Source organism: Bidens hawaiensis, unplaced genomic scaffold (assembly GCF_021521415.1).
Source record: "Bidens hawaiensis isolate Kalapana, Puna unplaced genomic scaffold, B.hawaiensis_p1.1 tig00067625_1, whole genome shotgun sequence".
Lineage (NCBI taxonomy): Eukaryota > Viridiplantae > Streptophyta > Magnoliopsida > Asterales > Asteraceae > Bidens > Bidens hawaiensis.
The window spans coordinates 1-23,304 of NW_027501989.1; the positions used below are offsets into that span (position 1 = coordinate 1).

General features: G+C 36.9%; 4 pseudogenes; 1 reads left to right on the top strand and 3 right to left on the bottom strand.

The window, feature by feature from the left end:
• Positions 1 to 1,648: 1,648 nt before the first annotated feature.
• Positions 1,649 to 3,068, top strand: LOC143605012 (UDP-glycosyltransferase 88B1 pseudogene; annotated as a pseudogene).
• Positions 3,069 to 4,844: 1,776 nt separating this feature from the next.
• LOC143605010 (UDP-glycosyltransferase 88B1 pseudogene) lies at positions 4,845 to 6,372 on the bottom strand (annotated as a pseudogene).
• Positions 6,373 to 10,783: 4,411 nt separating this feature from the next.
• On the bottom strand, positions 10,784 to 12,443 carry LOC143605008 (UDP-glycosyltransferase 88B1 pseudogene; annotated as a pseudogene).
• Positions 12,444 to 20,431: 7,988 nt separating this feature from the next.
• LOC143605009 (UDP-glycosyltransferase 88B1 pseudogene) lies at positions 20,432 to 22,366 on the bottom strand (annotated as a pseudogene).
• Positions 22,367 to 23,304: the final 938 nt, after the last annotated feature.

A 23,304-nucleotide genomic window follows, 5' to 3' on the forward strand; every position in this document is an offset into this window, starting at 1 on the left:
CCTAATTACATTTACACCAATTACACTAATTATTCAAACTAAATTAATTATCTAACCACGTAATACACAAAATTACATAGATTAACAATTGTATATACTACACAAGGTACATAAAATTCACAAATTACATAACAAAAACACGAATTAGGTAAATTACACAAAATACACCTTCTCCCCCGTAGTTTACTTCAAATTTTGGCATGATTTGGACGAAACGATTCCAACATAAAAAATGTGAATCAAGAAAAAATAGAAATAATCATATAATAATATATCAAAGTTTCAATCAAATTGAAATAAAAGAAATTAAAAAAACTAAGTTGAACAACATTTTTAAAGGATCCGGTTTTCAAATTATATTAAACTACTACTTCAATTTTAAAAAAACTACTATTTGGAAGTGTAAATCATTAACCTCATTTTGAATAACTTTGACATTCATTTTGCTAGTCTCATTTAGAATAAATTTTACAGCCGCTTAAAAATTATATTCTCATCTTTTTAATTAAACGTTTTATCTTGTTAAGATCGGAATTAACTTCTTAATTTAATATCCATATTTTAAACCCCAAAAAAATTGTAGTCTTATATCCAAAACCACTATAAATACAAAGAACATTAATAACAATTATCTATTTCTTTGTTGGAACGATTATTTTTTTCTTTGACTTTAAGATTTGAATTCATGACCTCTCACTATAGAAACCGAAAATTTTAACTACTTGTTTTGTAACAAATCTATTTATTGAATTACAAGTATGAAGTATTGTGTTTGGTTTTAACAAATTTAAAACATAAAAAAAGAAATAAAGCATGTGAATATTTTTCAAAACTTACAAATCCCATTTCTTAATTTATGGTTCCATGTTTGAATTAAAACCCAATTTTTTTAATCCGTGGGTTCGTAGGCGAATCAAATAAAACATACAAAATAAAATAGGAAATACATAAAACAATTATCTTCATGTTATAATTACCCATATTCTCCACTAAACTATTTTTTTTAGTTAAATAGGATGACTGAAAAGATAAATTGAGAGAGAGAAAAATATAATATGTTTTATAGAAAGAGAGAAAAATATCAATGACCAAATAAAAATATGTACGAAAAATTTTCGTTCAAAATTTTGTGAAACGTTTTTTAAATGAAAAAGAAAAACATTTTGTTATGCTTTTGCTAGAAAATCCACTGCATAATTATTGATATATTTAAATGTTTACATCATTTTAGGATGAAACTTTTACCTTTTTAAGATGTATAAATATTATTTAAATGCTAATTATTATAATTAATGTGAAAATATCTTAATAAATAACCACAAAAGGGAAAAAGTTTTATATTGCATTAAATATAAATATAGGTTAACCAACAATGGCAAAAGAGAGATAGTGAACCAATTTTTTTTTTATAAAAAACACGTTTGATTAATAGTTTTGAATCTACACTACTTTGGTAAATAAATTTCAATCAGGCCATCAACACTTTTTTAGGAAAAAACTTCACTTTCTACACAATAACTTATTGATTTGTTAGCCTTTTCAACCAAAAAAGTTAATGCAAAAATTTTCTTTTAAAACTTATTTTGAAAATATCATAAGCTAAATAAGTAATCACAAAAGGCCAAAAGTCATTTTTTGGGTCGTTAATATAATGCCTAGCCAACCACATAATTAATCTCACACACAACAAACCCTAATTAACTAAATGGGGACTATTGTGTTGTATTCACCACCAATCATGGGCCACCTGGTTTCAATGGTGGAGCTCGGAAAATTCATCATCAAACACCATCCTTCATACTCCATCGTCGTCCTCACTCTCACAACTCTTTCAACACCGGCAACCTCTCATCCTACATCCGTCACATCTCCGCCACAATCCCCGCCATCACGTTCCATCACCTTCCAGATATCCCTCTTGATCCACAACTTACCCTTCTATAGACGCCTTACTCTTTGATCTTATTCGACTTAGCATTGGACAACGTCGTAGACGCCCTACAGTCCATTAATCCTACCTCGTTAATCATCGATCTTTTTTGCACCTCCGCTATGCCTGCAGCTGAAAAACTTAACATACCCGTGTACTACTTTATTACTTCGGGTGCTTGTTGCACTGTCGAGCTTCTGTATTTAACCACGCTTGATCGTGATTATCCGGGAAACTTTAAAGACATGAACAGACTCGTGTATTTACCAGGAATGCACCGATACATTCGTCCAAATGCCGGTAGCGGTTCTTGATAGAACCTCTAAGGATTACTCTGGTTTTCTTGAAATCTCAAAATACATGCCCAAAGCAAAAGGGATTATTGTGAACACGTTTGATTCGCTGGAACCCAAACCGATTAAAGCGATTCGTGACGGGTTGTGCATTGAAGGTCAGCCTACGCCACCGCTTTATTGTGTTGGCCCATTGCTTGCGGATGGAAGTGAAGATTCTCATGAGTGTTTGGGTTGGCTCGATTTGCAACCGAAAGAGAGTGTTGTGTTCTTGTGTTTTGGGAGTGGGAGTTTGCTTTCGGCTGATCAGATAAAGGAGTTTGCTAAGGGGTTGGAGATGAGTGGGCATAAGTTTTTGTGGGTGATACGAAGCCCGACACCGACCAAGGACGAGGATTTTTGATTTTGATTTGAAATCGTTGTTGCCGGATGGGTTTTTGGATCGTACGAAGGAAAGGGGTCGTGTGGTGAAGAGATGGGCGCCGCAGGTGAAAGTGTTGAGTCATGACTCAGTTGGTGGGTTTGTGACACACTGCGGGTGGAACTCGGTGTTGGAAGCCGTGCGTGCTGGTGTGCCTATGATCACATTGCCTTTGTATGCGGAACAAAGGATGAATAAGATTGTTTTGGTTGAGGAAATGAAGTTGGCTTTACCATTGGACGAGTTTGAGGACGGCTTGTGGGGGCGGCAGAGGTGAAGAAGCGGGTTAGGCAGTTGATGGATTCGGCGGAAGGAAAGATCATTAGGGCGGCAGTGAAGGCTCGAAAGGTGGAAGCGGAGAGGGCCTTGAGCAAAATACGGGTCTTCTCATGTCGCAATGGCGACGTTGGTTAAGTCGTTGTAGCCGACTATATGAAGCCTCCCTCACCATTGCAAGTGTTTAATGTATTTGTCTTGTAAAGACAAACATGTATGTGGCGATTTATTTGGTTGATCTGCTTATATTGAATTATTTGCTTTTGAACGGTGTGATATAATCACACGGGATTTGTCAAATTTTAATTAAATAAGTTAAATTATTTGAAATACGAACAAAATTAAAGGTAACATATAAATTTAAGCAATGAACGCATAGTATACGAAGAAAAATGTATTTTAATACTTTTGTCCATGGTATATGTACAAAGAGGTTTTGTAATTACAATCTACAAATTAGAAAATTCCTTTTGCTCTTAACTCTAAACAATAAAACATATACTTGTCTATGTGAAAACACTGAATGCCTAAAAAACAAATCTAACACTATAAAGACTTGGCTTTTATTTATCATTATTGCAAAGCTTAAGGCAAGACAAACAATTAGTGATATTAAATAGTTAAATTTGGCCATACTTCATATGGTTGGAGTATAAACAACTACTTTGTTTTTTTTTTTGAACGGTGACTTTTATAGTGGTTGAATAATCAGCCATAGCTCTCGGAGAGAGCCCCAACCGCCTCACTCGGACCAAGACTATGTTGTCTTAACTGGGCTCACGCTTGGCATCCGAGTTTGGCTAGGCGTTCCACGAGAAAATTTCGAACCCCCTACCAGTTGACAGGAGTTGTCCATCCAAGAGCAAACTCTTTGGGAAAGGACACTCTAGTAGAAAACTCGTGTCGCCATCAAGATTCGAACTTGAGAGGCCAACCGGCATCAAGTTCTTACCCATCATTTGGCTGACCACTTGAGCTAGCCCAAGACTACTTTGTTAATCCATAACTTTCATAGTAAAAGGAAAACAATAATATTTACATAACTAGATTAATTAGCCTTATTGATCATAATATTTTTGTGAATTAGAAGTTAACCACTAAAAAGACATGTTCATTCCATGCATATTCAAGATTAAGTTAAAGCACATGAGATAAGAAAGGCGCCAAATAAGACCGTATTCAGGGCCGACTCAACGATTTTTAAAACTAAATCGAATTAAGATATAGTGGCCCTTTCATTATTTTTTTCCACTTATTACAACTATATGTCTTGAACTTGTATAACTTAGCAACAACCAAGTTTACCACCAAACCAATACATAACTTTCAGTTTACTTTGGAGAGAACTAGAGAATTAATAAATAAATATTTTTAATTCAGTTAAAAATATTTTTTTAATTTTTTTCTTTCATCATTCGTTATATGTTGTTATTCTTAATCAGAAAAATATATAAACTAAAAAAACTCGTAGCATACATATGCAATACATCGATTTTTTTATTGCATATGTGCAATAGTGTTATATAATATATAAAAATTAAAAAAAATTGATATGCATATGTGCATTACTATTGTATTACATATATACAATAGTGTGTATTGCATACACGCAATAATGTTGTATTTGAATATACTTATATTCAATAATGTCTATTGTATAACCCAATTGTGCTGTATACTTGTATTATATGCAATGCATGCTACTTGCACTAGATCGACAATTTTTTTAAGGAACAATATCAATTTATTAGAATGTTGAAAAAAATTATAAAATATTTATTTTTTTAAAAATTTTAAAATTATTTTTTATTAATTATTTAATTATCTATTTATGATGAGTTCTTCATTTTATTTTATATGTAGCTTGGTTAGGCGTGAAGTCCTCGTATAGTTTTAGACAAACCCAACTAATAATAATTTTACATCTAGTACAACATAATCTTAACTATTTCTAAGATTAGACGAAATCAACCAGATAAACCACCACCTCGGTGTTTGTCTTTGCAAGACAAATTCATTAAACACTTAATAGGATGAAAGAGGCATCGTTTGCATCAACTTAACCAAAGCGACCAATGCGATACGAGAAGACCCACCATCACTCAATGCCATCTCTGCGTCCACTTTCTTAGCCTTTAGCACCGCCCTAACGATCTCCCCTTCCGCCGAATTCATCAACTGCTTGACCCGCTTCTCCACCTCCGCCGCTACTACAAGCCCATCCTCAGACTCGTCCAATGGTAAAGCCAACTTCATTTCCTCAACCAAAACAATCTTATTCATCCTTTGTTCCGCATACAAAGGCAATGTGATCATAGGTACACCAGCACGCACGGCTTCCAACACCGAGTTCCACCCACAGTGTGTCACAAACCCACCAACAGAGTCATGACTCAACACTTTCACCTGTGGGACCCATCTCTTCACCACACGACCCCATTCCTTCGTTCGATCCAAAAACCCATCGGACAACAACGATTTCAAATCAAAATCCTCGTCCTTAGTCGGTGTCGGGTTTCGTAACACCCACAAAAACCTATGTCCACTCATCTCCAACCCCTTAGCGATCTCCTTTATCTGATCAGCCGAAAGCGAACCCTGACTCCCGAAACACAAGAACACAACACTCTCTCTCGGTTGCAAATCGAGCCAAGCCAAACACTCATGAGAACCGTCACTCCCATCAGCAAGCAACGGCCCAACACAATAAAGCGGTGGCGTAGGCTGACCTTCAATGCACAACCTGTCACGAATCGCTTTAATCGGTTTGGGTTCCAGCGAATCAAACGTGTTCACAATAATCCCTTTTGCTTTGGGCATGTATTTTGAGATTTCAAGAAAACCAGAGTAATCCTTAGAGGTTCTATCAAGAACCGCTACCGGCATTTGGGACGAATGTATCGGTGGCATTCCTGGTAAATACACGAGTCTGTTCATGTCTTTAAAGTTTCCCGGATAATCACGATCAAGCGTAGTGAAAGATAAAAGCTTAGCGGTGCAACAAGCACCTGAAGTAATAAAGTAGTACACGGGTATGTTAAGTTTTGCAGCAGCATCCATAGCGGAGGTGCAAAAAAGATCGATAATTAACGTGGTAGGATTAATGGACTGTAGGGCGTCTACGACGTTGTCAATGCTAAGTCGAATAAGATCGAAGAGTACGGCTTCTATAGAAGGGTAAGTTGCGGGATCAAGAGGGATATCCGGAAGGCGGTGGAACGTGATGGCGGGGATTGTGGCGGAGATGTGACGGATGTAGGATGAGAGGTTGCCGGTGTTGAAAGAGTTGGTGAGAGTGAGGACGATGATGGAGTATGAAGGATGGTGTTTGATGATGAATTTTCCGAGCCCCACCGTTGAAACCAGGTGGCCCATGGTTGGTATTGTGTACAAGACAATAGTCTCCATTCGGTTAATTTTGGTTTTGGGGTGTGTGAGATTGTGTGGATCCCATGGATTATATTGACAATGTAAAGTGACCCGTGTGATACAATATTGTACATATCTATTATTTAGATTCCTTGGTTACTGACTAACTCAACCCGTTGAGTTGGATTTATCGTATAGACCAATTCGTACATGTTGGAATTATCTTTTGAATCGTCCGTGTAATAAAAAAATGGATTCATAATTACACGGTTGATGAATAACCAATTATGTGAAGCTAACGCAGGGCTGTCCAAACTGCTCACCGCTCGTTCATCGTTCGCTCGAATTTTGCTAGAAAAATGCTCGTTCGATTTCGGCTCGGTTTGTAAGTGAGCCGTTCGGCTCGGTTCGGTTTAAAAGCAATCCAAGCATAAGCAAAGCCTCGCTCGGTTTGGTTCGGTTCTTTTTGCTCGAATTAATTTTTATATATTAGTTTTATATATAAACTTTATGTATATATATAAAAGTATACTATTTTTTAAAGTTTTTAAAATTTCTCTCTTTTGTGTTGAATTCAAAGTTCAAATTTAAACCATAGCCACTCGTTTTATATATATGTTTTATTGTTAACTATGAGTTTTATACATTTTAAAGGTGAAAGTTTAGACAATTTAGAGTTAAAATTCTTGAATTAATGATGTTTTGAAGTTTTAGAAATTAAAATTGAAAACTTTGTACGAAATCAAGTAAAACCAAACCGAACCAAGCCGCTCGGTTTCAAAACTAAACCAAGTTCAAGCATAAAGATTTCGCTCGTTTCTTTAAATTCAATCCGGTCGGTTCAGCTCGCTTTCAAACCAAACCAAATATAAGCATGCCCGCGTTCGGTTCGTGAACAACCCTAAACTAATGACTTACGGAATTAGTAACTTGTCCAACCTTGAAACAATACAAGCCTACGCCAACGTAAAATAACCTACACTAATCTTAGAATGATAAAACATTAACGCATCACCAAATAATATAATTATCTTCACATTAAATATCTTAAACTATTAAATAGTCAACAATATAAATATTAAGTCGGAATTGATCCTTTATTGTCCATACATAAAGGAGTAAATTACCCTTTCTATATAAAACCATCTACATGATTTGCTTATTTATTACAAAATTATCATTATTAAAATCTACCATTGATTAGACAAAATCAAAGGCCCAAATTCATTACCCGCACTTCAGGCATTAAAATAACTTTTCTCATGAATCATCCCCAATATATATCATTTCTATTTATGGCTAATAAAACTGTAATAAAAAAATATGTTGTTTTACCGGGTTATGTTTATATATTATTTAGCTATTTACGTAACGAGTAAAAAAGAGTATGTTACTATAGTTTTCGCTCTATAGCTTTTCGTCACTTTTTTTATTTTCTTAGATACTCGAAACCCGATAAACCCAACACGGAGATTTGGCTTGGGTTTCAGGTCTAAAACTAAAACTTTAAAACCCGAAGAACCCAACTCGAGAAACCCGAAAAACGAACTAAAAAAACATCCCTAAACCTAGGCATGTTCAAAACGGTTTGGGACTAGGAACCGGAACCGGTTCCTAACCGGTTCCTATATTCAAAACCCCCTTTTAAACCGGTTCTAGGCTCGAACCGGTTAGGGAACCGAACCGGTTCTCCCACCCTCGGACCCCTAACCTATCTAACGGTTCTTACCGGTTCCTAGCCCGGTTCCTGTACCGTAACCGGTTCCAACCGGTTACAGTGTAAAATATTTTTTTTTTCGTTTTTCATTTGCGATTTGAATTCTAAACTACGATTCGTATTTGTATAACATGAAAAATAAAAAAAAAACAATTAACATAAAAATAAACAATTAACTGATGAAGAAAAGACAACTACTGAAGATGTTTGCCACTGAAGACAACTACTGAAGGTTGCCACTGAAAGTTGCGACTTCTTCCTCGGAATTACTTGTAGAAATGCCTTCTTGTTCGTCGTGCACTCGAACATCAAGTGGTGTTTCATCTTCGAGTGTGGTTACGTGTTGAATACGATCGATTGAGTCCAAGTGATCATTTAAGCAAATGCATATCTCCACCGACTCCGAATTTAGTCTTGTTCTTCTCACCGATATTACCCTGCCACTAAGAGAAAAAGCGGATTCCGAAGCTACCGTAGAAGCTTGGACGGTTAGTAAATCACGGGCCATGGTGGCAAGAATCGGAAACTCGGTTTCCTTTACCTTCCACCAAGCCAAAACATCAAAAGTGCCATATTCCTCTTCGGATAAACCGATAGAGTAATCATTTGCACTATACCTTCCTAGTTCGCTTGAAGGGGTGTTACCCCTTTGTTTTTTAGCCGTTACGTTGCGAACGGTGTTCATAAGGCTAATCATGGGATCTCGTACTCTAGTAGCACTTGAACTTGATGAAGACCCCCCCGGCATAGGCATGTGTATGTTTGACCCATATTTATTTAAATAAAAGTCATATATAAATTTAAAATTCAAGTTAAAATCATTTTTTGCCTCTGTTGAAAAGTTTGGGTCAACTTCATGCATATCTAAGGCTGAAAAAATTTCGTCTATCACACATTCAACCCCCGTAACATTTAACATTGGGTTTAAAGCGGCGGCGCAAGTAAAAACCGGTGGCAATTCAAGAAAGTATTTTTTTAATTTAAACTTCATTGGTAATATGATGTTTGAAAACATTGGACTTTTATTTTCAAATTCTTTAAGATTGTTAACGATTAAAAATAACTCCGAAAGAACCAAGGGACTTGTCGGATAATACGTTCCCGATAGTTTCGTAGTTGATGTTTTAAAAACTTCAAGAAAAGTCGATAAGTCATTGATAATTTCCCATTTCTCATTTGAAAAGGGGATTGCCAAATCATTCTCGGCAAGACTAGAATGAAACATTTGTAAAGTTTCTCTTTGTTTCAAAGCACTTTGAAACATTATGCAAGTGGAATTCCATCGATGAGGTACATCCCAATTAGCTCCCAAAGCTTTTCTTCCCGTATCTTTACAAAATTTTCTATATTCCATTTGTCTTTTTTTACTTTTCTTAAAAACTTCATTTATCATTAGTCTAAAATCGTTTATAACTGATGTAACCTCATCCGAAGCAAGTCCGTCTTGCACGATTAAATTAATGATATGTGCAACACACCTTGAGTGAAAAAATACACCATTGCAAATCGGCGTATATTTTAATTTTAATTTATCAACCGCCGATGTATTATTCGACGCGTTATCAAATGCCATTGAAAATATTTTATTTTCTAGTTTATAAGTTTTTATAACATAATCTAAAATTTCAAACAAATTATCTTCCGTATGTGGATACTCAAAGAGTTCGAAAGCAATGGTGCGTTTCATCATTTCCCACGATGACGGGTCTACCCAATGAGCGGTGACACAAAGATAAGATTCGGGTAGACCATGTGGAGCCGACCAAACATCACTAGTTAAGTTTATTCCCGTATTTATATTTTCAAAATATGCAATTAGTACCTCTTTGGCCTTCTTCCACAATTTTAAACAATAACGTTTAAGAGTATGACGACTTACGTGAGTGTATTGTGGTTGAAGCGTATCTCGAATCATGGCGGTTAAGCGAGGGTTGTCGAAGTGGCTAAACGGCAAAGCTTATTGAATCACAAACTTCGCCATACGATCTTGAACTCGATCAATTTGGTATGTAAATATTCCGCCTTCACTATCCATTTGCGTTTGTTGCGAATCGACGTTCTTTTTCAACGCCTTGCAATACGGTTTTTCGATGTGTTTCTTCAAATTTGAATTCGAAAGTGGGTTTAAATAAATCCCACAAAACTTGCACCGAGCCTTCAATGAATGGTCACTCAATTCAACCAAATCCCAATTGCACCAAATCTCTTGATTACGATTATGAGGTACAATACGAACGAAACTTGGTTCGGCTTAGGAACCTTGACCAACCGATGATTGTGAGGCAGCCATAACAACAAATATGAATATAGAAGAAGAGAAAACAAGAGATTAGAGAACTCAAAACGTTGTAATAGCGTTTTTTTGTATTTTTTTGCGTTCGGGTTTGCATTTTGAGTGTTGTGATGAACCCATGACACCAAATACCTATTTATACTAGTAGTGGGGTGCTTGGGGGAGCCAAAAAACGGCTATTTTTGACCCCAACGGTCAAAAAACGGCCAAAAAAACGATTTCTAACGGCTATATTCTATCAAACGGCTAGAACCGGTTAGGAACCGGTTCCGGATGGTTCGGTTCCAGAATCGGTTCCGGTTCGGTTCCGGTTCCTACCCGCCCCCACTCAGAATTGCAAGAACCGGTCATGGATCATCGGGTTGAATCAGATAGGGTCCGGTTCCTACAAAAAACGGGTAGGAACCGGTTCGGGTCCGGTTCGGGTCCACCGGTTCGGTTCCAGGAACCGGTTTCGTTGAACATCTCTACCTAAACCCACATAAATGCCAAAAGAAATTTAGTGCCCCTAATTCTCGGGCCAAAAATTCTTGGCTTCGTATCCCATTGATCTTTTTTTTTTCTTTAAACCACATCACAATGTATTTCGTTTCCATAGTACTCTTATTAATTAGAAACCATGTACGTTCACTTATTTATATTGTGACATTTTTTACGAGCACGACACAACAAACTTGGACAGAACCACAAGGGAAGACCCACCGTCACTCAACGTTGCGGCTGCCTCCTCTTTTCTAGCCGTGACGACCTCCTTAACTGCTTCACCTTCACCCCCTTCCATCAACTGTCTAACCCGCCTCTCCACCTCCATAGCTGTCACCATCCCGCTTTCTGACTCATCCATTGGTATCACTAACTTCATTTCATCACTAATCAACACCACTTTATTGGACCTTTGTTCTGCGTACAATGGCCACCCCACCATGGGGACCCCAGCACACACGGCTTCCAAGACTGAGTTCCACCCACAGTGTGTCACAAACCCACCAACTGACTTGTGGTTGCGCCCAGTTCTTCACCACAAGCCCTCTATCTTTTGTACGGTCCAAGAAACCTTCTGGTAGTAGTACATCCAAGTCCGGTTGTGGTGGCGGCAGAAAACGGTCTTCTTTTTTGTCGGAAGGTGGGCTTCTCACCACCCAAAGAAACCGAAATCCACTATTCTCTAGCCCCTTCGCAATCTCCTTCAACTGATCACTCGAAAACACACCCATACTCCCAAAACACAAATACACAACACTCTGACTCGGTTGCAAATCAAGCCATTGCAAACAGTCATGCGGACCATCACTACCAATAGCCACCAACGGTCCAACGCAGTAGATCGGTGGTGTAGGCCGATCTGGGACACAAACTCCGTCAGTTATTGCTTTAATCGCTTTCGGCTCCAACGAATCAAACGTGTTGATGATGATTCCAGCTGATTTGGGAAAGTGCTCACATGATTCAAGAAAATCGGAATAACTAGAAGTGGTTCTATCAAGAAGTGGGACAAGCATGTCCGATGACGGTATTGGTGGCAACCCAGGTGAATGAATGAGTGTATGCATGTCTTTAAAACTTTTAGTATTGGTTTTGTGAAGTGTAGGAACGTAAAGTACTAGTGCAAGGCAACATGCACCCGAAGTAAAGAAGTAGTAAACAGGCAGGTTAAAGTTCTTAGCCACAGGCATTGCGGGCGTGCAAAAAGGGTCGATAACAAAGGCGCTGATGTTCGAAGATAAAGAAATAGATTGTAAAGCTTGATGGACGTTGGGGTTGCTACGTCGAATAAGCTCAGAGACAATGGCTTCGATTGAAGGTAGAGTTTGGTGGTCAAGAGGGATATCTGGCAAGTGGTGGAATGCGATCGCAGGGAAGGCGGCGGAGGTGTGGCGGACATAGGAGGCGGTTGTGCCGGTGTTGAAGGAGGGGATAAGAGTGAGGACGATGATGGAGTATGAAGGGTGGTGTTTGGTGATAAGTTTTCCGAGCTCCACCATTGAAATGAGGTGTCCCATACCAGGAGATGGGTACAAAACTATAGTTGTCATTTTTTTTTTGTTATTGCCTTGACACAAAGAAAGAAATGAGTGATGAATTTATAAGGATTTATGGAGGTTAGGTGAGGTTTTGAAGTTAAATTTAGTGACCGAAAGTGGTCTTTATCTTTTTGGTTTGATGGTGTCTTCTCACCACCCAAAGAAACCAAAATCCACTCTTTCCTAGTACAATCCATTAATATTTTGAATTTTAGATAGCTTAGAAATGTAAAGTAAAATATTATCAGTTTAATCGGTTTTTTTCTATTTATTTACTAATATAATAAGAAAAATTCTTAAAATAGCCAATTTTGACTATCATTTTCTTATTTTATAGCCATGGTTTTGAAAAATAATCGAAAATAGTCACTCTAAAACCGTCATCCAAGGAAATTTTGATGGATTCGATGGAATTCGTTAAAGAACTCGTTAACCTGTAAAATCTCGTCACGTGTCTACGTATTAATGAATCCGATGGAATTTATACCTCTCAAATTTCGTTGGATCCGACGGTTTAACGAATTCCGTCAGATTCCTTAATAGGTTAACGCGTGACAAGATTTCACAGGTAAATGATTTTCTGTCGGTGGTTGAATGAAATTATGTCAGATCCAACAACAAAAAAATGGCTATTTTCATTATCTTTTCAAAACCATGAATAAAGTTCAAAACTATGAATAAAGTTGAATGATTAAAATGGTCCAAACGACGACATGACAAAAATGATGGAGCCCTCTATTAAATTGTGTGTCCTTGTGGGGGTGATTCCATTTCCATCAAATTGACACGACATGCATGCATTATGTTTTTAGTTACTACTTTATGTTTTCGTTTTTCATGTTACAAATCTTTTTTAAGTACTTATTTCTATAAAGTGACTGAACAAACGGCAAACCTAAGAACTCTCAAATAGAGGTGTGCACGGTTCGGTTATTAGCATTAACCGAACCGAACCGAACCGATCGGTTATCGGTTTGATTCGATTATTTTCAGTTAATAACCGATATCAAACATGAACTAAATTTTTGCTTAAAAATACATGAAATGAAGGTATAATAACTACATGAAATGAAGGTATAAATATATGAATTTCAGATATTAGTACATGTAATGGAGATATAAATACATGAAAATATAGTTCTAAACTATTAATACGTATAATACAGAGGAAAAAAAGCTGGAAAGTATGATAAAAATGAAGAGTTCGGTTATTTCCGTTTTCGGTTACTTCGGTTCGGTTCCGTCGGTTTTCGGTTCGATTTCGGTTAACGATTCGATTATTGCTCACCCCTACTCTCAAAACTTGCATGGTTAACACACACACGAGAAAAATCCCAACAACACCAAATAATGGATATCGACAATATCACGCCGAAATCAAAAACATAAGTTATCAAGCGCCAATTAATTAAAGCAAAAAGACAACAAAAAACATAACATCAAAAGGATTAAAAATAGCAAAAACATCATAGTAGGCGAATCCCACATCGATCGTGAATATGAAAGATTTTGGTTTCATAAGTAAATGTTTTGCCTTTTAAATCATCAACGCGTTTGGACTTAATGCTAGTGGACGAAATGAAAGCTTTACAGTTAAACGTGCTTATGTGAGAGTAGTATCAAGATGAGTGACCTCCCGGGAAGTCACCATCTAAACAAGTAGACAACGAATAACAAATTCATGAGCTCTTGGCGAGGAACGTAAGAGTACTATCAAGATGAGTGGCCTCACCTAGACAACGAAAAACAAATTCGTGAGCTCTTGACAAGGAAAGTGTAAAATATTGGTGATGCGAGATGTCAGATGTTACATGTCACAAACACACCGATAGATTTGTGGTGGAGAAACAGCCATTTGCGGTAGGGGTGTGCAAATTAATCGCTATAACCGTTAACCGAACCATAACCGACATAACCGAACCGATTTTAACCGATAACCGACATAACCAGCGGGTCGGTTTAATGAATTTTTTAAGACCGCCAAATACGGGTCGGTTTTGGTTAAAGATAGTTTCAAACCCGTCATAACCGAACCCCCCATTTACAAGATTTTCAACTTTATGGAGTATAATTAGAAGACATAATGCTCTCATTTTTTTACTATATGATTTAATTTTACTAAAAAGTTCACCCATTTATCGTTTGTTTGAATACATATCAATATTATGTATTATATATTTTGTTGAAGTCATGTCATTTTTATTTACATTTTTTTGGGTAATATTTAGTACCAAAGTTTTAGCCTCAATTATATTGTGTTGGTCATGGTTAACCGACCCGTAACCGACTCGTTATAACCTTCAAAACCGATTAACCGAAACCGCCATAACGGATTGGTCATGGTTATGGTTATATTAACCGGCATATTGGTTATGGTTATGGGTTTGACCTAAACCCGCCCCAAACCGACCCATGAACACCCCTAATTTGCGGTGTCCATTTCTTCACCATAAGCCCCCTATCTTTTGTACGTTTTAAGAAACCTTCTAGCAATTGCACATGTAAGTCTGGCTCTAGCGACGACAAAAAACTATCTTTTTTTTGTTTGATGGCGGGCTTTGACAATCTCACGACCCAAAGAAACTGAAGTCCACTGTTTTTCTAGTAAATCCAAATATTTAAATAGCTAAAAACATTCTATTTTTTTTTCCAAAGAACATATTTCATTAACCAATATTTAAATAACCAAACATTTAAAATTAAAAGCTTACAAGATTCTTTTTACAAAATTAACTCAAGTAAAATTACGAGAGAAGTTAATATGGCCGATACATATGATTTTCGAATAAATAATGGATCTTTGATTGTGTTGCTACCTACACCATGTCTTTTGAATAATCCGACATATATTCAACGGCTATACCCAAAATTAACCATATAGACACTACAAATGGGTGAATAGTTCATGTTAATGGATGAGGAATTATTGAAATATCATCCACTTTAAAACTTTCAAACTGTTTATACGTTCATTCCTTATCACATAAACTATTATTCATTAGCTATGTGACAAAATGATTAAACTTCTCAGTATTAATACACCTAACCTTAACCTTCTGTATCTTACAAGATATCAGAACGAAGATGATCACCAGGCGTGACATTGAAACATCAAGGGTTGTACTATGTGGACAAAGTGACACGACATGAGACTGTGATACTGGCATATGGAACTACAAACAGGGAAACATGGTTATGGCATAGGAGATTGGGACATCCTACTATCGATTATTACATCTTTTATTTTCAAAGTTATTTCCTTCGAATAAAACATTAAATTGTGAAACCTTTGTTTTGGCTAAAAAACCATATATATACTTTTAAACCAAATAATACATGTTTAGAGACCGAGAAATCGTTGGAGGACTGAACTTTCGTTTTTTTTGTTGGGTATGATTGCACTCATAAGACAAATGTTTATTTTCTAAAACATGAATATTAAGTTTTTTTTTGATAAATTCACTATGTTTCATACAATGGTACAAACACAATTTAAAACCAATATTCAAATTCTTCGATCCGATAACGGTGGGGAATTCATTAACGATTTAATAAAACAATTTTGTCAAAAGAAAGGGATACTTCACCAAACATCATGCTCCCACACTTGAGAACAAAATAGCACCTTTGAACGTAAAAATCGCATTATATTAGAAATAACTTGTGCCTCTTAATTGAGTCACAAGTTCCTAATTCCTTTTGGCCCGAAGCTCTCGCTACAGCCGCATATTTTAGCAATCGACTACCAACGAAAGTTGTTGAACTAAAAACCCCACTTCAAGTCTTTTCATAATTTACCAAACCGCCTCCCCCCCCCCCTCTTATTTTGCAACCACACATATTTGGGTGTTCATTTTTGTTCACATACCCAAAGGCAATATAACCAAGCTCGATTCATGTAACAACGTGAAAATTTCGAGTTCAAAGTATCAACTTTCCAAAGTCTAGGGACTAAAATTGCCAAAATCCAAACTTGAGGGTTAAAAATGAAAATTTGGTTTCCCTGACCCATCGCACTACGCGATGAGTTAGAAGAGACATCCATCGCGTACCGCGATGGGGTGTCTGACAATGTGTACACGTGTGCCACGTGGCACACGGTGGCACTATGTGCTGCCACGTGTCACCACGTGGCAACACTGCTGCCACATGTCGCCACGTGGAGTGGCGCCTGCCACGTGTCAGGTCTACGCTGTGCGTCAGCAGACTTATATCGCGGTACGCGATAGGTCTGCTCAAGGACCCATCGCGAACCGCGATGGGGTTCCAGAAATCGCCTATAAATAGCGGCCATGGGATCTCATTCCAAGCATCCCAAATCAGCTCTCTAACCTCTCTCTACAAGTATCACTCTCTCTCTAAAAATCCTCGTAAAACGTGCCACGACAAACATCGATAAGTGTGCCCCGATTCCTCGAATTCCGTATCAAACGTTCCCCTTGAAGTGTGTGCCAACTCTCCACCCACATTCAACCAAGATGGTGTTTGTTCTCGAAGTACGTGCCAACGAGTGTTGAAGATTTGGCGTTTCTCGATTTGCATAACGAGAAAAGAAAATCGGCGTCGGAGTGCTGCTCAAGTCCCTAGGGTTTCTATACGCCCCTAAGGTTAGGCGTAATAATGAATTCAATATAATATAATATTATATTCAAGGCTTAAGCCTTAAGTCGAGGTTATACTCGATACCTCGATAAAAGAAAAGAAAAGAAAACATAACAAAGAAACGAATGAAAGTATGATTATTGGATATTGTGAATTCATATATATGTGTGTAAGTATATATGTATATATTCTTCTATGTGTATGCATCAATAAGCATACACATAGAAGAGAATGTACGTGATGAGTACAATATCTCAATAAACAAAGAGATTGTATAATATGGATTTTTGATATGTGATACAAAATGATATGATAATGTGCAAATTTATGCAACAAAAATCCTGGAAAAGTGAATGCATATGCATATTTGTCAAGTTAAAAAGAAGTCCCTGATGGATTGGTGAATGCATGGATTTATGCTTCTTACGTATGGACTAAATTCTACGAATTGAATTTGACACAAATCAAGAGATATTTTGATAAAGAGGAGATAAGTTAGATATAATTAGTCATACTTTTATCAAAATTTCACTCTTAAAAGGTTATTATAATCACAGTTTACAATGATGTACATATCACCAAGAGAAACTTATGAGCTTTTAAAGAGAAAATTCTTTTTGAAAGACCTTGACATAGTGTGATTATTGTTCGACTTATAGTTCGAGTAGATGTGTAATTATATGCTTATAAATCCATCAAAGTGCATCTAGAAAATGTTGAGGCATTTTACCATGAACAAGTTTAATCATATTTAGCATGTTAAAGGATGTCCAACAATGACTCTATATCATTATCTATCTGAATATGAATATTATTGGTTCAGAAATACCATAATTAAATGCATATATGCATTATGTCTTACTGTTAGATATATATGATTATTATTTTCTTTATTTATATGTATCGGCATGTGTTTTCACAACAGGATCATAGTGTTTAACAAATGAAGCAATAGAAGTTTTCACGTGAAGATAATGCATTCAACTTGAAGATTCAAATGTCAAGGGACGAAGACGCAAATGATTGACTACAAAAGTTTTGGGCAGCTTTCACAGAAGATCGATATTTACCATTTTAAATGATATATAAATCAGGGGGAGACAGTACGCGTTGCACTCTTTTTCCCTTAGCTATGGTTTTGTCCCACTGGGTTTTCCTAGCAAGGTTTTTAATGAGGCAGCATATCCAAGCGTATTGAGTTGATAACCAAGGGGGAGTGTTATAAATATATATTATTATGGTTGTCAATACCTAATATAGATTAAGCTTATTCTCCAAGTTATCTTTTCCTATATATACATATAATTGAATCTTATTGTAATACACACCATATTAATGAAATCTCCATCTTTTTCCCTACATCTCTTTCTCGCATGTTTGACTATTAGGCTTGTTTTACAACAACTACCATGAATTGTGACTTTCTTGAAATTGAATTTTTTTATATATCCCAACAAAGTGTTGAGGGGGAGAAAGAGTATGACACACTACGTTGGCTAAAATGGTTTCCAAAATGGGCCTCATCATCCGAAGAAGTCAACTGTACCCAAAATAAGTCACCAACTTCACAATAACCCGATGGACCATCAATCAATCTTCTAGAACCCAATAATCCCGACCTGACATCTGAGGTAAGTAATTCTCAAACACCTAAATATATAGCGGACAAAGGATCTCATGAAAATCATGAAAATATTTATATAAATACTATTGTTGCTTTGGCTTTACTCACGTCAGTGGCATATTTCTATGCGGGTCTTACAAAAAAATGTTATTTTGGAAAATATATTCGACCAACACCAATTCTTTTACCTAACATTTTAGAAGATTTCAAAAAGACCCTATCACTTGGTTTTCGACTTTACAGATATATATATTAGTCGATGAATTAATAGTTGTTGTTCTTTCTTAATTTAGTACCTTAAGTGGTTCATACATGGTTCACAAGAAACTTCAAGGCAAAAGAAGTATGTCGGTTGAAAAAATTTCTGTACAGACTTAAACAATCTCATTGAGCTTTGTTTGGCAGATTCACTCTAGCAATGAGGAAATATGGATATCAACAAAGCAACTATGATCATACATTGTTCCTTAAACGAAGAGGTAGTTTTATGACCTTTTTAATTTTATATGTTGATGATATGATCATCATAGGAAACGGTGAAGAGGAAATGGAGAAAATGAAGGCATCACTGGACACGGTGAAGAGGAAATGGAGAAAATGTAGGCAAACCTGTTCACAGAATTTGAAATAAAGGACTTGGAAAGACTTTAGTACTTTCTTGGAATTGAGGTTTTAAGGTCCAAACAATGAATCTTTATATGCCAAAAGAAATTATTCTTGATCTTTTAAATAGGTCCTGAATGGTTGACTGCAAACCAGTCGACACCCCAACGAGAGTCAACCATAAGCTCCGTATGAAAGAGGAATCACAATTGACAAACAAAGAAAAATACCAGCTCCTTGTAGGTAAACTAATATATCTCACACACACTCGTCCGGATATTGTGTATGTAGTTGGATTTGTAAGCAATATCATGCACCAACCTCAAGTTACCACATGGAGGCAGTAATTTAAATTATCAGATATCTCAAAGGAATAGGGCCATGAAGTTCTTTTTTAACCAAATAAACACATGAGGGTTCAACTATATACTTATACTGATGTAGATTGGGCAGAAGATAAAGATGATGGAATATTAACATGAGGATATTTCACTCTAGTTGGTGGAAACTTTGTTACATGCAGAAACAAAAAGCATAAAGTAGTAGCATTATCCAATGCCGAAGTTGAATCCCGAGGAATTGAACGAGGTGTTGCGGATTCTATATATGGATATAGAGACTATTGACAGAAATCGGTTTTCCCCAAAACCAGTAGGATCATGTGTGAAAACAAAGCTGCAATACAAATCTAAGAAAACCCAATTCAACACGATTGTACAAAGCATGTATATGCACATCATCATAGAAAAACTTGAAGCCAAGATCATAGAGCTACATTCCGTCCGATTAGAATACCAACTGACAAATATATTAACAAAGGCCGCCAAGAGGATATTTAGCAATTGTCTTGACAAGTTGAACATCATAAACCTCACTACTCTACTTGAAGGGAGTGTTAAAAAATAACAAAATGTTAAGAGATCCATTTTGATATTATTTCCCTTTGTTGAGATTACAACAGAAAGGAAACTACTAGCATAAGACCGCGCGTTGGACCAAATCAAAGGAATTGTCCATTCTCTTCATTGTTTATCATTTCCTTGTTTAGTTTCAACTTTTCCATCTATTTAATTTGTAATTCATGTTCTTTGTAAACACACTAGACTATTACAAGAAATAAACACATTTATAGTGATTCCATTTGAAGACAACACCCACTGTAAATAAAAATAGAGATTAATGATATGACGGATTAGTAGGATGCGGGTACACTTATTAAAAACAATAGGAAGAGCATGTTTGATTACCATTACTAGCTTGTTAGTTATTTCGACATTAGTGACTACCACAATGCAACAAACTTTGACAAGGCCACATGGGAAGACCCACCCTCACTCAATGCCTTAGCTGCCTCCTCTTTTTTTGCCATTACCACCTCTCTAACTACATTACCTTCACCTGCCTCCATCAACTGTCTAACCCGCTTCTCCACCTCTATCGCCGTCGTCATCCCACCCTCTGATTCGTCCATCGGTAACGCCAACTTCATGTCATCGCTGATCAACACCACCTTATTAAACCTTTGTTCTGCGTAAAGTGGCCATGCCACCATGGGAACCCCGCACGCACTGCTTCCAAGACTGAGTTCCACCCACAATGTGTCACAAACCCACCTACGGACGTGTGGCCGAAAACAGCAACTTGGGGCGCCCATTTCTTCACCACCATCCCTCTATCTTTTGTACGATCCAAGAAACCTTCGAGTAGGAGTACATCCAAGTCTGGCTCTGGGGGCGGCAGAAAACGGTCTTCTTTTTTGTTTGACGGTGGGCTTCTGACCACCCAAAGAAACCGAAGTCCACTATTCTCTAACCCCTTCGCAATCTCTTTCAACTGATCACTTGAAAGCACACCCAAACTCCCAAAACACAAAAACACAACACTTCGACTCGGTTGCAAATCTAGCCAATTCAAGCATTCATGTGAACCATCAGCACCAACCGCCACCAACGGTCCCACGCAGTAGATTGGTGGTGTATGCCCATGTCTGACACAAACTTCGTCAGTTATTGCTTTAATCGCTCTTGGCTCCAACGAATCAAACGTGTTGATGATGATTCCAGCTGATTTGGGCAAGTGCTCGCATATCTCAAAAAAATTTGAATAATCAATAGAGGTTTTATCAAGAAGCGGGCCTACCATAACCAATGACGGTATTGGTGGCAAACCGGAGAATGGATGAGTGTATCCATATCCTTAAAGCTTTTAGTAGTGGTTTTGTGAAGTGTAGGAAAGTAAAGGAATTGTGCAAGGCAGCATGCACCGGAAGTAAAAAAGTAGTAAATAGGCAGGTTAAACTTCTTAGCCACAGGCATAGCTGACGTACAAATAGTGTCCATAACGAACGCGGTGATGTTAGTAGATGAGGAAATAGATTGTAAAGCTTGATGGACATTGGGGTTGCTTTGTCAAATAAGTTCAAAGATGATGGCTTCCATTGAAGGGAAAAGTAGAGGATCAAGAGGGATATCAGGGAGGTGGTGGAAGGTGATTGCTGGGAAGGTGGCAGAGATGTGACGGACATAGGAGGCGGTTGTTCCGGTGTTGAAAGAGAGGATAAGAGTGAGGACGATGATGGAGTATGAAGGGTGGTGTTCGGTGATAAGTTTTCCGAGCTCCACCATTGAAATGAGGTGTCCCATTCCAGGAGATGGATACAAAACTATAGTCACCATTTTTGTGATTGCTTAAGAGATAAAGAATGAATGGAGTGTGAACTTATATAAAGTTATATGAAAGTTGGGTGAGGTTTTGAAAACAACAGCTAAGGGCGTACACAATACACCTACAGAAACGTTTTTAATGACAAGCAAATAAATAAACGAGTGTTGTCTTCAATCTTCTAGTTTCATGACCCACCATTATCTTAAGTTCGTATTTTCATTTTATTTGCCTGATGGTCGGGTAGGTAAACTATTTAACAGTTGAAACCGACTGAACCACCCAAAATGAATCAAGTTTGCCGTTTTAGATCTAAATTCATGATTCAACAGTTAAACTGTTCCATCCAGTTTGGAACTTAGAATTGGTCGTAATTAACTGGCCATTAACCTGTTTTATTTATATGTTTCATTTTAGGAACATGTAACCATGTGTATGTATATATTTGCCTTTGAAAGGGGGGGGGGGGGGGGGGGGAGTGGTTTAAATTTAAATATAATCGAATCACTGAAATGAGACGGCACATACCTGGAGATGATACGTACAAAACTAAAATTTCCATTTTTGTGATTGCTTAGAGAGAACGAATTAATGATATTAATTAAGAGATGGTGGAGGTTAGTTGAGGTAATAAAAACAACATTAATGGTGTACAACAATACACCACGTTTCTTCTTAGCAACTATTATGTTGTACGTAGTGGGCATCAAGATTGGGCGAATTCCGGCGAAGAAGAGCGAGAACACCGCCCCTCGGGCGAATTTAGGGGCGAGAAAGGGGGCAAGGAATTTGTCGCCTGCTTCCCTTTTCTTTTTATTAAATATTATATTTGTTTGTGTGATATATATATATATATATATATATATATGTGTGTGTGTGTGTGTGTGTGTGGCCACAACACCATTACACTCCAAAAACAAAAATTAACTTTTTGCTGACTGGGCGCCACATGGCGCAAAACGTCACATCTTTTAGCCCCTCCACTACACATAGCCTTAGGATGATCTGGAAATGCATAAACAAGGGGATTTTTAATAACATGAGATTTCGAGACATAAAAATTATGGAGATGATCAAGGAGAAAGTTTTGTTATGGTCCAAGTAATCCATTTTTATTTTTTTAAAAACTATTTTGTAGTCTTTGTATTTGTTTTGGGCCAGGGGTTTTGCGGTCACAGTTTTGCTGGGTCAGATGCTTTGAGTGGTTAATACATGTCGTTAAAGAAACAATACGACATCTTATAGGGGAATCTTTTCAAGACATTTATTATTTGCAAATACGTATGTCACATGAAAAATATTTCAATAGATCATATGGTGTTATTTTGTAACCTAGTATTAGAAAAAAATTATCTAAATAAAGCAATTTGACAAAAAAAAACTACTAAATAGCCATTGACTTTTATACACTTTTTAAAATAGGCGTATTGAAAATTAACCAATTAAAGAATGATAAATAAACAAGTGCATCAAAGGCGGCTAAGACTAAAGGGT